Source organism: Balaenoptera physalus, assembly GCF_965194825.1.
Source record: "Balaenoptera physalus genome assembly, chromosome: 10".
Lineage (NCBI taxonomy): Eukaryota > Metazoa > Chordata > Mammalia > Artiodactyla > Balaenopteridae > Balaenoptera > Balaenoptera physalus.
The window spans coordinates 65,495,306-65,509,536 of record NC_138889.1 but is presented as its reverse complement, the minus strand read 5'-3'; the positions used below and the strand labels follow the sequence as shown (position 1 = coordinate 65,509,536).

General features: G+C 49.8%; 1 protein-coding gene across 6 annotated transcripts in view; it reads right to left on the bottom strand.

Moving 5' to 3' along the window:
* Positions 1 to 14,231, bottom strand: part of LOC309667659 (synaptotagmin-9) — a 232,073-nt gene that overhangs the window by 57,601 nt on the left and 160,241 nt on the right. The gene's annotated exons all lie outside the window — the stretch shown is intronic.

The following is a 14,231-nucleotide window of genomic DNA, read 5'->3' as shown; positions in this document are numbered from 1 at the left end:
CCAAATAAGGTCACATTCTGAGGTTCTAGGTAGATAGGAATTTGGGGAGGAACACTATTTAACCCAGTATCCCATGTCACCATATTCAGCACATTGATAAACCCAATGTCAGTTCTCAGTCCTCATTTTACTTGACCTATTGGCAACATCTGACAGATCTGATCATCCCTTTCTCCTGGAAACAATTGTTTTTCTCTTGTCTTTGGATAGTCTAAGTCTCTTACTACTACAATGACTTTCTCTTTCCTAGTCTCTGTTGGTTTATCTTCTTTCCCCTACTTTTAAGTGTTGTAATGTCCCAATTTTTAGTCCTTGGGCCTCTTCTCTTCTCCATTTACATCTCAACCACATCTTTACAACTACAGTTTGACCTACCTCTGGAAATCTAGATTTCTGTATCTAACTGCCACTGATGTCTCCCTGTAGATGCATCCAACAGATGCTTCAAATGTAGTAGGTCCAACTCCTGACTGCCCCGCACAGGGGCTCCACTTGCAGTCTTCCTCAGCTCACTTCATGGCAACTCCATCTTTCCAGTTGCTCAGGCCCCAAACATTGGAACCATCCCTTCGCTTCTCTCTGTCACACCCTACATCAGGAAATCCTAATAGGTCTCCTTCCAAAATATATCCAGAATGTAACCACTTCTCGCCTCTACTGTTTCCATCTAGGTAACAGTGGAAGACTCCTAAAGGTCTCCCCACTCTCACCCTTGCCCTGATATAGTCTATTCCCAGCACAGAACCAGAGGGAACAATTGTAAGCCCAGATCATGTCATATCTCTCTTCAAAATGCTGCAATGACTTTCCTGTTCATCTGAGAGTGTGAACCAAAGTCCTTATGAAGATCTACTAGGTTCTTTGTAATTGGGCCCTGCCCACCCTGTGTACCATCCTGATCTCACTCCTATTACTCTCCCTCTCACTCCCTCTGCAACTCCCACACTGCTCTCCTCACTGTTCCTTGTACAAACTTCCTTAAGGCCTCAGTGCTGGCTGTTCCCTCAGCTTGCATTTCCACATGGCTTGCTCACTCATCTCCTTCAAGTGTTTGCTCAAATGTTCGAATTCTCCTTGAGGCCTACCATTACCTCTATTAAAATTAACCTCCCTTTAAAAAACAACCAACCAACAAAAAAAAAACCACTACCACATTTCTGATTCTCCTTACTTTCTTGTATTTTTCGTAGTACTTATCACCTTCAATATTACATACTGTGTTCACTTACAATGTTTATTTTCTGTTTCTTTCACTAGAATATAAGCTTTATGAGGGCAAAAGTTTTTGTCTATTTCTTTCTCACAGATGTATACCCAGAGTAGTGTGGTACTCAATCAATATTTATGGGACTGATCATTACTTGGACAGAATGGCACAATACAACAAATTATGCAGGAATGCAAAGAGGAATCTTGAAAGATTGCTGAGATAAGCAACCAGCATGGTGATTACAACCATGAATGAATTCTGAGCTTCCTGTAGGAATCAGTCATGGATCTCCCAACGTGCTTTTAAACTAAGGTGATTCTTTTGCAGAGACATTTATGAGAACTGTCTGCACTTCTGTGTTGCCACAAATATCACCTGTGACAATGACTGGGAACTTGACTGCATTGATTTAACTCTCATGGGCGTCATCTTGCAGTTGGAGAACTGAGTGCTGGAAGGAAGGTAGAGCTCATTTAGTCCTCAAGAAAAGGGAGCTTCTTTGGCTTTCAGAGCTAGCCCTGGGTTACTTTTATACATTAATAGAACCATATGCCTGTATGTTTGAAAATATGACATGCAGAGTCTTTCTGACAAATCAGCAATCACGTTCCAAGTTGTAAGACAGAAGAAATTGGAATTCTATCCAACAAGAAATTATTCGACACTGACTTTGTGCCAGGCATTTTGCCAGGTACTGGTTATACAATGATGAATAACAGTCTCTATCCTCAAGGAGCAGTTGGATGTGCTGCAGGTGACTCATACACAGATAATAGCAAGTGGCACCAAATGTTAAGTTAGGGGTGGGCACAGGGTACTAGGAGAAGAGACCTCAGACAAGAGACATTTAACTCACAGTGGGACGATCTTCAGAATGCTTCCTGAAGAAGATGACTTCAGGAATGCTTAAAAGATGAGCTGGATCTAGCCAGGCAAAGAGGGGTGGAAAGGACAGCACACACACAAAAAGAAGTGAAAGCAGGAGTAGGAGCCATGGGGTGAATAAAAAGCATGGTGTGGATCACCAATAATTGGGCATGGCCTCAACATAATGCAAGGGGGAAATGAGGGAGGAGTCACAGAGGATTTTGAATGCCAAAATAAAGAACTTGATCTTGTTCTGGACAACGGGCAGTTACTGAAGGATTTCAAGTACAGGAGGAACATGGTCAGATTTGTTTTAGGACCTGGACCCCAGAAGCAGTGTGGAGATTGGATTGGAGAGCACGCAAGAGAGCAGGGAAACCAGAGCAAGTGAGCATGTGGGAGCAGCTGAAGCACCCCTCGTGCCTTGGAAGTCCCCATCACCCTGGTAGTGAAGATGGGAAGGAGATAGTGGGCTTCGGCTCCTGAGAGCTCTATTTGGCTGGTCCCCAAATAGGACTAGAGTCTTTGAGTTCAGCATTTCCTGAAAAGGGACAAATGGAGCTCTGAAAAAGAACAAAGAGCCACAAATGCCAAAGAGATCATGAATGAAGAGCCATATATCTACCCCCAACTGCCAACTGACCCTAAACATTAGCGCACAGTAAATGGATGCTAGATCTGTTCACCTGTGAACTTGACTTCAGGATATTACCTTTATGGCTGGTGGGCATTTTCTGGCTAAAGAACAAGGTCCCAATGTCCTCAAGCTCTCATTTGCCTGACATTGGAGGAAGGTGCACCCAGCCTGCTGCAGGTGTGGGTACCTCGCATTTCTCCTCGGGATGCTTCCACCCACTGTAAGTAGCTGTGTGCAGGCTGCATCTGTCTTAATCCTCCCTCAGGCACGCTCACACTGACCAGTCCCCTCCTGTCTTCTGATCACCACATACTGGAGACTTATCTGTGGACCACAGAGGAAAGCCTCAATCACCACTGGAGCAAAGGTCAACAATGAGCCCAAATCAGTTAAATACAGTGAATTTAACTGATTCAGACCTCAAGGGGTTCACAGTCAAGAGAGAAGACAGATGTATTTAACAAACTATAAAGCTAGAGGCGGTAAGTGGTCAATGTGAGTCACAATCAAAGTATTAAGGGAACACTTCGTGCTAAGAGGGGTGCAGTTCACAGAAGAGGTTGCACTTAGATTGAACCCTGAGGATTATGTAGGATTTATACAGTGAGAGTGTAGAGGAACAGTATTCTAGGGCAAGGAAGCATCAGGAGAAAAGGTACAAAATAGAAAATTAATTTAGAAAACATAAATAGGTATGACTATTTACCTAAAAGCTTCCATGTAAGCTTTTGAAGGAGAAAGACTTGGTCAAACCTGGGTTCTCCTTCCTAAGATGAATGGCTTAGAATGAGAAGGAAATGACTGAGGGGCTGCTGAAATCGCTTCCACAGACCACCTGAGGGAGAGGTGACAGGCACTGGGCGAACTCCTTCTCAGGCACCTGCTGAGGCCAGTCTCACCTGACTGCGTGGTGATGCCAGAATGTGCCTGCCCTGAACCAACTCCTGATTGTGCCGGTTGGACACAGCCTCAGGGCACGCAGAGCACTGGAGCCAAGGGTGTGGCCAGGTCTACCTAAACCACATGGACACAGAGGGAAGCCAGTGGATCCTCAAGGAAAATAAGGTTCTTTTACCAGAAGAGGAGAGAAGAAACACTGCATGTGAAAAACCCTAAGTGTCCACTTCACAGCTTTTCCCGTTAAGATAACCAGGGAAAATCATGTTCCAATCTGAAGGAATCAAATCTTTGCAGCTACAAAGTTTAGCCTTATCAGAATACAACATAGAAAAACACATTTGTGGGGAAAACTCCCCAGAATATAACATGACTTCTAAAATGAAAAAGAGTATTACATTAGCTTTTAGGATTTTTTTTTAATGGGGCTTTCAGTTAATCAATTTTACTGTATAATGTTCACTGCACATCCTACTGGTTTTGAAAATTATGGTTATATTGAAGCAGATGATCTAGGTGGGGGGAAGAAACAGCAGAAGCAAAACAACTGAAAGTAAATTAGCAAAAAACTTACATGACAAATCATTTGGGAATGTGAAGTTAAGGAACACTGAATTAGTGCCAGCAGGATGAAAACAAAAGAAATTTCCGGAAAGTTCTTACGCGTTGTTTTAGTTTTGTAGTCTTCACTGAGCTGAATAATAACAGCACAGAGGGGAAAAATCTTTTAGAACCAGCAGAGCTGACCAAGAATGTGACAACCTGGCTGTGTCTGACTGATAGAGCTGCGTCTTCTTCCAAGCTGAAGATTTGCTGGGATGTGTAGGTTCCTGCAATTTTTTTTCTAGGAAGAGGGCAGGGGAAGAAAAAGAAGATTGCACCTGGAACAGCTACAGGTTGCCCACTTCAACTTGATGATGAAGTGGTGAAGAGACAGCCTTTCCTAAGGGGGCGGAGAGAGGTCCCTATCTGGATCTAGCCCAAATAGCCTTGGTTTCTATGCCCAAGAAGCAATGGCATAGAAGAACACTATGATGTTAAAAGCTCCGTATTGAATCAGAAACATCTTAGTTTAAATCTGGATTAGTCAGCTTTTGCTGCAATAACAAACAACCCCCAAATCTTAGTTGCTTTCAACAATAAATTTGTGGGTTGGCTACAGCTCTGCTGGGCTCAGCTGGACCTGGCTCCGGACAGGTAGAGGTCTGCTTCTGTGTCTTATTGTTCCAGGACCCAGGGAATTCCCATGACAGAGGCCAAAAGCTCAAGGGGTCAAATAAAAATATGTGATGCTTATTAAAGCCCTCACTTGGAACTGTCACCCCACCCATAGTCTACTGGATAAAGCAAGTCACAGGGCCAAGTCCAGGTCATTGGAGTATAAGGCCCTCAGAGAGTGTGGAGAGGGCATATGACAATGGGCAGATAATGCCATCTACTTCATTATGCTAGCTCTACCACTTATTTGCCTCTCGATGTTTGATAAGTTAGTTCAGCCTCAACTTTTTTCATCTGGGGAGATAATACTGTTTACCTCACAGGGTGAGGGTTAAATTAGATGATGCATGTACAGCACTTAGCACAGTGCCCTGGATGGAGGAGATGTCACATGTAGGAAAGCTAATGTCTTGTTATTAATCTGAGGCATCAGATTATAGGTAAGGTGTGCCTGCTTGTCAGGAGCCCAATGACCAGCACTGGGGAGAAGGTGGGACACAGGATTGGCAGGTTAGATGGGCACAGACCAGGGTAGCAGAAGAGGAGGGTGGTCAGGCAGGCATGTAAGAGCTGAAGGTGGTGGGAAGGCCAGGGGCACATGAAACCCAAGGCTCATGAACATGGGGTGATGAACGCGTGGACGCACGGGTGAGAGATGGCTCAGGTCCCCTCTCAAAGAACTCTGGGAGAGCAGCTGGGTTGAGAGAGCTTGTGGCTTTATCTTCCCACCCCCGGGGCAGCCTGGTCACCCTACTTCCTCCAGGTAAGGCAGACTTGGCCCCTGAGACCAAACCTGCCCGGCCTCACTCCCTCACCTTCCACCCACACTGTCCAGTAGCCTTTCCTCTCCCTACTGCCCCCCACATCCTGTCCTGTACTTCCCCTGCCACGAATGAATCCCCCCTTTTCACCATCCCCAGTCCTCCTCTGAGGCTTTCCATCTGCTGTCCATCCTTGACCTTTATCAAAGACTCCATCCCTCTCCTCCCCTTAAGTCAATCCTGCTTCTCTCTGAAGTCACGACTCTGCCACCCTCTCTTTCGGTCCCTTGAACTCCCCATACCTCAGGGTAGGGTGGTGGCATCGTCTCTTTTGCTCCTTGATGCCTTTGCTCCTACACCTTCTTGTAATACCGCCCATCTACCCTCGACCTCTCCTCCTGCTACCACCAGGAGGAGAGGTAGCAGGAGGAGAGGTCGAGGGTAGATGTCCTCTTGGCCGCTCCCTTCATCTGTGCTGCTCTGGTTTTCCCTTCCACCCCCCAGCCCCACACTAATAACCAGGCCACGGAGGTGTCCCGCTTGGGTGCCAACACATCCCACTGTGACACCAGAGCTGGGCATATGGTGGCAGTGGCGGGTGAGGAGAGTAACGCAGATCTCTGGAAAAGCTTTAGAGATGCAGCCTCTGACTTAGTGTGCCTACTGCAGAATTATCTCAGAGGTGAGTTATTTATATAAAAGGTGAGTTATTTTGAGAGAATTCTTTGTGCTCTGAAGCAGAGGGGATTTTGCCACTTTATCAAATGATTTCAGTGAAGTCTGGAAAACGAAATCCATGTGCTACATAACGTTGGAGACGGTGGGTACAGTTGGTATTTTCAGCATAGATTGAAGTGGGATGATCACAGCGTGAAACTGCAATAAGTAAAGCACGGTTGTTTCGCGGAAGCCAGCACAAGCACATGCATGGGATGCTTTCTTCTTTGGAGCGGGAGGTGTGTGCTGCTACCCTGGTCTCCACTGTGTGGCCAGTGTGGCCGGGACTAGAGCTGTGAGTGGAGAAGATACGACCCCGTGAGGGGTCTGTGTACACACTGCTCGTCCCACAGGAGCCTTCAAAGGCAATAATGTTTCCCACAAGCCTCAGGCTAGACCTCCACACCTGAGCACGGCTTCCTCGCACGGCAAAGGCTGTTTGCAGAAGAGAGTTGAGACAGAAGCAGGTGGTTCTGAAGTCCTTCCGGAGGCCATGGTCTCCTCTGCCCACTGTCCTCCCTCCCTGCTGCCTCGCCATCTCGTGCTTTCTCAGGTTGACAAGCAAAGTTACAAAATCATCTCGGAATGCGAAATATCCCAAAGTCTGCAGGACCCTGAAGCCCAGCTATATTTCTCTCTTTGTGGACTGTTCAGACTTTTCCTAAAAGCCCTTCCAGAGCAGGAGGTCCCATACTGTCGGTCAAAGCACGGGATGCTGTCTGTGAGTGTTTCCATTCACCTTTCAGTGGGTAGAAGTTGAAACACGTAAACTTCCAGAATCGTGCACCGAGTGTCAGTGAAGGACCCCCGGTCTGGGAGTCAGGAAAGGGGCTTGCGCACCTCATGCTGAGCACGTGGGAAGCTAGGCCCTGCCTTCTTGCCTCCCTCCTTCCCTTCATCTGTCTTTCTCTCCTTCAGCCAATTCCGAGCACCTCCTCATGAGGCGGGATCTACCCAAGGCTGTAGGGACTCAGAGACACATGAGATTCCATACCTGCTCCCAGGGAACTCATCGTCTAATCAGGAAAACAAACACAAAGTTACAACGCAGCCTTACGCGAGCTAGCACGTAGGTATTTACACAGAGAGGAGGCTATGCTTGGGTTGTATCCTAAAGAAGTCTGCACTGCCGTTCTGGGGAGGTGTCCCAGGCAGATGGAACGGCACACGCAAAAGGAAAGCGACACCACAGCGCAGCGTCTCTGCATCCTAGAAGTAGCTGCTGTGGTGTGGCTGGGGCATAATATGTCGAGGGGCGGGGTGGAATCTGACTCCAGAGAGAGAGAGAGGAGCCCGGCTGTGAAGGGCTCTGTGTGCCCTCTAAGGAACCTGGGTTCTACCCTGCGAAAGGAAGCCAGGGAGAGTGAGAGGGAAAGACAGAATTGGGGCGGGGTGCCCGGGAGACATGAAGCTGGCAGGCAATTCCCAGATGCACTCCCCAGGGCACAGGGGAGCCGGCTGCACGTCTCCTGCTCAGAGGGGCTCTGATACTAAGTCGAGACAGGTCAGACCCCACAATGTACCATGGTACCGCAGCGGAAAGCCTTAGCATCCACCAGCCCTGCAGACACACATACTTCCAAGTCACCAATCCCCGCAGGCCAAAGCAAAAGGACAGCAGGATGTGTGAGCCCTTGGGCCCCAGGAGTACAGGTGACGTCGCGGTCACGGCCAGGTTCTGCTGGGACCCAGGTGGACACCGCAGGTGGTGCTGGTATGGGTGTGCCCTGTGCGTCCTCCCCTAGCTCCTCTCAAGGACTGAGCCTTTACTGCTCCCTGGATGGGCACCATTCTGTTACTCTGGAGTCATTGCAAGAGGCCCAGGGGGCTGACCGGGACCAAGGCGGCTCACAGACAGAAAGGCAGGGCAGCGACCACCTGCCCCCATGATCCAGGAAGAAGGGAGGAGAAGCCTCGTGCCTCCCACAGGGAGCTCGGGGTATCCACCCCCCACTTCTCCTTGAGGGAGTTGAGGGCCGTGTGGCTGGTAGGTGTCGAGGGGGAATGCCAGGGAGGGCTTTTCTTTCCCTTGCTCTGGGAATGCCAGAGTCCAGGTTCTTAAGGGACCACCCTGTGGTACCAAATGCTGAGTTTAGGAGTCAGGAAGCTGCCATGATGTCACTGGGCCTGGAGACACTGGATGGGAGGACAAGCCCCACAGAAAGCCCTTCTGGGAGGTCCCAAAGCAGGAGAATCAGGGTCTGCCTAGTATTTCTGGCCAGCAATCCAACAGCCCTGTGGGCCTGGTTCCTACTTTAATAATAATGACAGTAATAATAGTTACTATCTCTTAAGCTTATACTAGGTACTAGGCACTCTTTTAATTACTTTACATTTACTAATTCACTTAATTCGTACAACTCTAGAAGGCAGTTGAAAAACAAGCTCCACTTTACAATCCTTCCAACAATAACGATGGTCATCCATGAACATCTGGCTCTGTCGCGTCACTGGCTGGGAGCCTCTCATGCTCTCATTTCCTCTGCAGCCCTGGCTCAGGGCCGGGCATGGCTGTAAGATGAGGTGGGTGCCCTCCAGGCCAGTCTGGCACCTGGATGGTGCTGTGCTGGGGGCTGGTTCCCAGGCTGGGGCTGCCACATAGTTGCTGCTTGTGCAGGGGCAGAAGCCAGCCCCGGGGGCCAGTTCCATGCTGGCCGCAAGAGTTGGGCTTTTTAGCAAGCTCAGCGGCAAGAGCCCCATGCTACGGACAGGAGGGCAGGATGGCCTAAGCCCAGACACTGGCCAGGGGGCTGCTGCAGCAGTCTGGAAGTGTCGGCTCCCAAACAGGGGACTTCCTCAGCACCCTCCGGTGTAGACAGTGTCTCTGGGATCCCAGATTTAGGCACAGAGTCAGAAGAGCTGATTTGGCCCAAGAGCCCTGCCTATTAGAGAAGTTGTCTCTCTGGTATCACGAGGCAGGGAAGCAACTGAATCCTGTGGGTCAGCAGCCCCCTGGCCCCCAACTGATGTAGAACAACAGAAAGCAGCTTAAGACAGAAACCTGGGGCATAACTGTATCCAACTGTGAGCCCACGAAAACATCTGAGAGAGACAGAAAAGGGCCATCAGAGGTTTGGGAGGGAAGAAGGCTTGTTCGGGGAGCTGGCAGAGCAGGTCAGGTTCCTGGAGAAGCACAGGGGCAGCAGCTGAGGGAGCGCAGGCTCAGAAAGGATAGGGTCGCAGAGCAAGGGGCTCCTGAGTGGATCACCACCGAGGGAGGTCAGGGTCGGAGGGGCAGCAGCCGTGAAGCCCAAGGCTGGCGCCACATGCTCTCAGAAGGCGCTGGGCCTCGCGGCGGCACATTTTTGGGCACTCTGGTTCTCCCTCTGCTTCTCTCCTTCCCTGGTACCCACTTGTATGCTGACTAACACCGATGATTCCAATTTCCCTAGCACCCATTAAGTGCCAGACACTGTGTTGAACACGTTACATTATTTTCTCATGTTTAAGTCTCACAACAGCTCTACTAGGCAGGGCCTATTATTGTACCATCACAATGTTGAATAATCTGAGGCTTGGAGAGGTTCAAAGACTGGCTCAAGGACACACAGCTGGGAAGTGGGAGAGCAGAAATGTGAGCCCAGGGATCTGACTCCAGAGCCCCTGCTTCTAAATATCACAAGCTTCCAGTTTCCACAGTGAAAAGACCTCGTCCCTGCCTTTGAGCTAGTGGGTGGTGGCCCAGGGCCCCTGCAAAAGTCCAGCAGGGGGGACCCTCCTGGAGGCCTCTTGGCAAACAAACCAAACCAAACCAAACCAAACCCCCCTCCCTTCTGCCCCCAGGTTCCTCTAGGTCCTAGTGGTAATCCTGCTGTGCAAAATCACAGGGAGATAAAAGGCAAAGCCTGCGCCCCGTCTGCCCTCCTGCAGCAGGGCCCGGGGAGACGGCCACCAGGAGACCCGGACCTTCCCTTGGCTCTGCCTCCACGGGAAAGCATACACGTGGGCTCTGGAAATGAGGCAAGTTTTCACTTAAAACCATCTGCAAACAAACTTCAGTGCCTTCAAAATTATACATTCACAGACCAGTTCTAGACTCTGGAATAGGATTAGACGGTAATGATTTAATTGATGGTTGAGTGTGTAGATAAAATGAATGTGCTGAATCCTTTCCGTAATTCTCTCTCCAAGGAGCCCCAGCAGCTGTAATTACTGTCTGAGGCTGAAATTACAAACCAGCTGTAGTTTTAAGCAAAATGTGCTGCAGCCCCTGCTGGATCTCTGAGTAAAAGTTGGTCACTCCCAGCCCAGGGCTCACTAGGCCCCCTCAGTGAAGCACCGCCCTGGCAAAGGCTCCTCTCCCAAACCTCGGGAGCTTGTTCTCACGGATGCTCTGTACCCCTGGCCCTCACTGCACACTGCTCTCTCTCCCCGGCTGCGGGTGATCCTTCCTCCTGCCCCTTCTTTACCGGGAAGATTCCTCAGACCAGCCAGCTCTCACAGATCTACCCCTGCGGGCTGAGAGCAGGCTGAACAAAGGGGTGCCCTTAAATCTCAGCTTGGGGATGATGGCGGAGCTCTCCTTGCCCTGGAGGTTGACCCATGGGGTCACTACAACTCAGGATCTACTCCCTTTTTGTGGTCAATACACCAAACTAGCTTATAAATCCACTTCTGGCTACAGTGAACCAGGAGAGCTGTCGCTATTGATCAGATGAGCCCAGTCACGATTAAGTTCCTTGCAGAAGCTAAGCTCCTGTCTGGACAATTATGCAGAAACTCATGTGTTCATTCAACAACCACCACAGAACTACCAGGTACAACCTATGTGCTGGGTGCTGTGCGGAGGACTGGGGACACCTTGGTGAACCCAGCAGACACAGCCCCTGCAATAATGGACTGTGGCTCTTGAACTGTCCTCGACTTGACCAGGAACCTGGCAAAGGTCCTGGCCAGCAGTTTCATACATCTGGACCTGCATCTGGAGAGGAGGTAGGTGGATAGAAGAGGCTGGGGCGGGCATGCTGCAGGTGAGGGGTGAACACAGGAGCTGCTGATTTCAGCAGAGCTCATGGGAAACAATGGGCTTGGTTCTCTGTAGCCGCTTTCATGCATTCAGCACTTTCTGAGACGCCTACTGCGTGCACAGGCTGTGCCCCTCTGTGGTTCATCTCTTCTAACCCAAGCCAGGGACCCCATACCCTATTCTTGCAGGGCTCTTACTGGGTGTGAACAAGACAGAACACAGCACCAGGTAACACTTATCAAAGCTGTCATCAAACAATCTGTCTCATGATCTACTTATGTAGACATCCTTAGCTGGACTGTAAATTCCATGGGGGATGGGATTAGCATTTTCCCTCTGTATCTCCAGCACCTGGCAGAACGCTCACCACCTGCTCAGAAATATCTGGTTTATGAATGAAAACAAACCATCAAACGCTAGGGAGGAAGAAGACAGATGTGACCAACACATTCCACTACTTGGAGCAGGGCGGGTGTCAAAGGTCCCCATTTCCACCCCTAAAGGGGAAGCGGTGCTCAACTCCAAGGACTTTGTCAGGCAAAGGTGCAAAGCAGGGGAGTTTGTGGAATGATGAGTAAATCTAGGCTTCACAGGGGTACCCTGGAATTCATTCATTCTACTCCCATTCATTCATATTCATTAATTCCCCCCCCCCCCGTTCACTTTTCCTCAGTAGACTGTGTGCTTGTGCAAGGCAAGCTCCACATACTTTTATTGCCAGATCCTTTGTCTACACATTGGATACTACAGAGGGGCCCTAAATAAATGCTTCAGAATGAGCACACCAGGGCTTCCCTGGTGGCGCAATGGTTAAGAATCCGCCTGCCAATGCAGGGGACACGGGTTCGAGCCCTGCTCTGGGAAGATCCCACATGCCGCGGAGCAACTAAGCCCGTGAGCCACAACTACTGAGCCTGCGCTCTAGAGCCTGCGAGCCACAACTACTGAGCCCACGTGCCACAACTACTGAAGCCCACGCGCCTAGAGCCCTTGCTCCGCAACGAGAAGCCACCACAATGAGAAGCCCGCGCACCACAATGAAGAGTAGCCCCCACTCGCCGCAACTAGAGAAAGCCCGCGCGCAGCAACAAAAGACACAACTCAGCCAAAAATAAATAAATAGATAAATAGATTAAAAAAAAAAAAATGAGCACACCAATGAAGCCATCAGAGCACTGAAGGGTCACCTGCAGTGACACGGATGGCCAGGGGAGGGCAGCAAAGGGTAGCAGAGCTGATGGCAGAGGCCCCAGGACGGGGCTATTTGCTCTTAGGAGATCACTTAGGTCCTATCACCCATGTGACTACTAGGCGAGAGCACTACGACTGGAGAAAACTGCTGACAGAAGTCCAGTAAAGTCCAGAATCATAAAGGAGGGAGGTCAGTTTGAGTGGGGAGCTACAGAGGCTGGTGGCCAGTGCTGGGGTTTGTGTGGCGATGAGCTGAGGCCAGGATCACAGGTGAAGAAGTGTGTGGTGTAGAGCCACAGTGTTGGCAGCACAAGCCCGTGCTGAGCATCCCTGGGAGCCTCAAACTTACCCCCGGTGTTGACTCTGGTCCTTAAGGTGACAAATGTCCTGAAAGTCAGACCTGATACCGTGTTCCATCCTGGTTTGGGCTCAGGAACAGTGGGACGGAGGGCCAAGACCAGACGAGGGCTGGTTTTGTACAGGATGCTCTCAAGGTTCCCCTGTCCCGCCGCCAGGTGTGGGAACTGGCAGAGCCCTGGGGCTTTAGAAGAAGAGCTCCTCCTCTCAGTGGATTTCCCCTGTAGCGCAGAGTGCTGATGGCGTGTGCAGAGGTGTGACAGGAGGCAGGTGGAGGGCAGGCCAGTCTCCTGCCGGCCAGGATCAGCCCTCACCTGGAGAGGTTCTCAGCCGGGGCTACCGGTCTGGTAAACTCTGGTCCAGGCTTGACTTGCTGCCCTGACTATGTTGGCTTGAGCCTTTTGCAACTGGCTAGAAAATGGTTTCTTTCCAGGAGGGCAGATGATGGAGTCCAGAGTTGCAGACATTGGGGGAGTGGTGGGGCGTCACAGCTGGAAGGTTAGACGGACAAGGGGATGGTCAGTCTGAAGAAGGGGCTCTGTCCAGGCTGGAAAACAACGTCCTCCGAATCAGGGGAAGGCCTTTGGGGCTTGGTGGATGTGACGTGGCCAGCTAACCCAGACGGCAGGACACACATCCCTTTGGGATGCTATGAATATCAGTAGCTTTGGGAGTCCTTAGCCCAGGAGAATATGAAGAAGCACGTCCTGTCCAGTATTTTTAACCAAAGCAGTTTCCTGCATGAAGCTCACAGTGTCCTAGCTGTGAAAAACCTGTGGCCTTGTATCGAGTACGCTGGTTCTTTGAAGAAGCTCAGCTTCCTAGTACAGAGAGATGAGCAGATTTCTAGGTTCAGGAGTGGGCCCCTTTAGGGAAGTGGATAAACAGGCAAATTTCACATTTCTAGACAGTGGAAGTGCTGCAGAGGGGCAGAAGTGGTGCTGAGAGAGACCAATTAGTAAGAAAAAGGCAAGAGTGCACTTTCCTTACTGTTTCTTTTCATCTTTTGTACATGTCCATGTAAAATATCAGTAATTATGTGTTTCTCATATTTACAGAATCTAAAAAAAAAAATGGTTCTGATGAACCTAGGGGTAGGACAGGAATAAAGACACAGACGTAGAGAATGGACTTGAGGACACGGGGAGGGGGAAGGGGAAGCTGGGACAACATGAGAGAGTGGCATGGACATATATACACTACCAAATGTAAAATAGATAGCTAGTGGGAAGCAGCTGCATAGCACAGGGAGATCAGCTCGGTGCTTTGTGACCACCTAGAGGGGTGGGATAGGGAGGGTGGGAGGGAGACGCAAGAGGGAGGAGATACGGGGATATATGTACATGTATAGCTGATTCACTTTGTCATACAGCAGAAACTAACACAACAATGTAAAGCGATCATACTCCA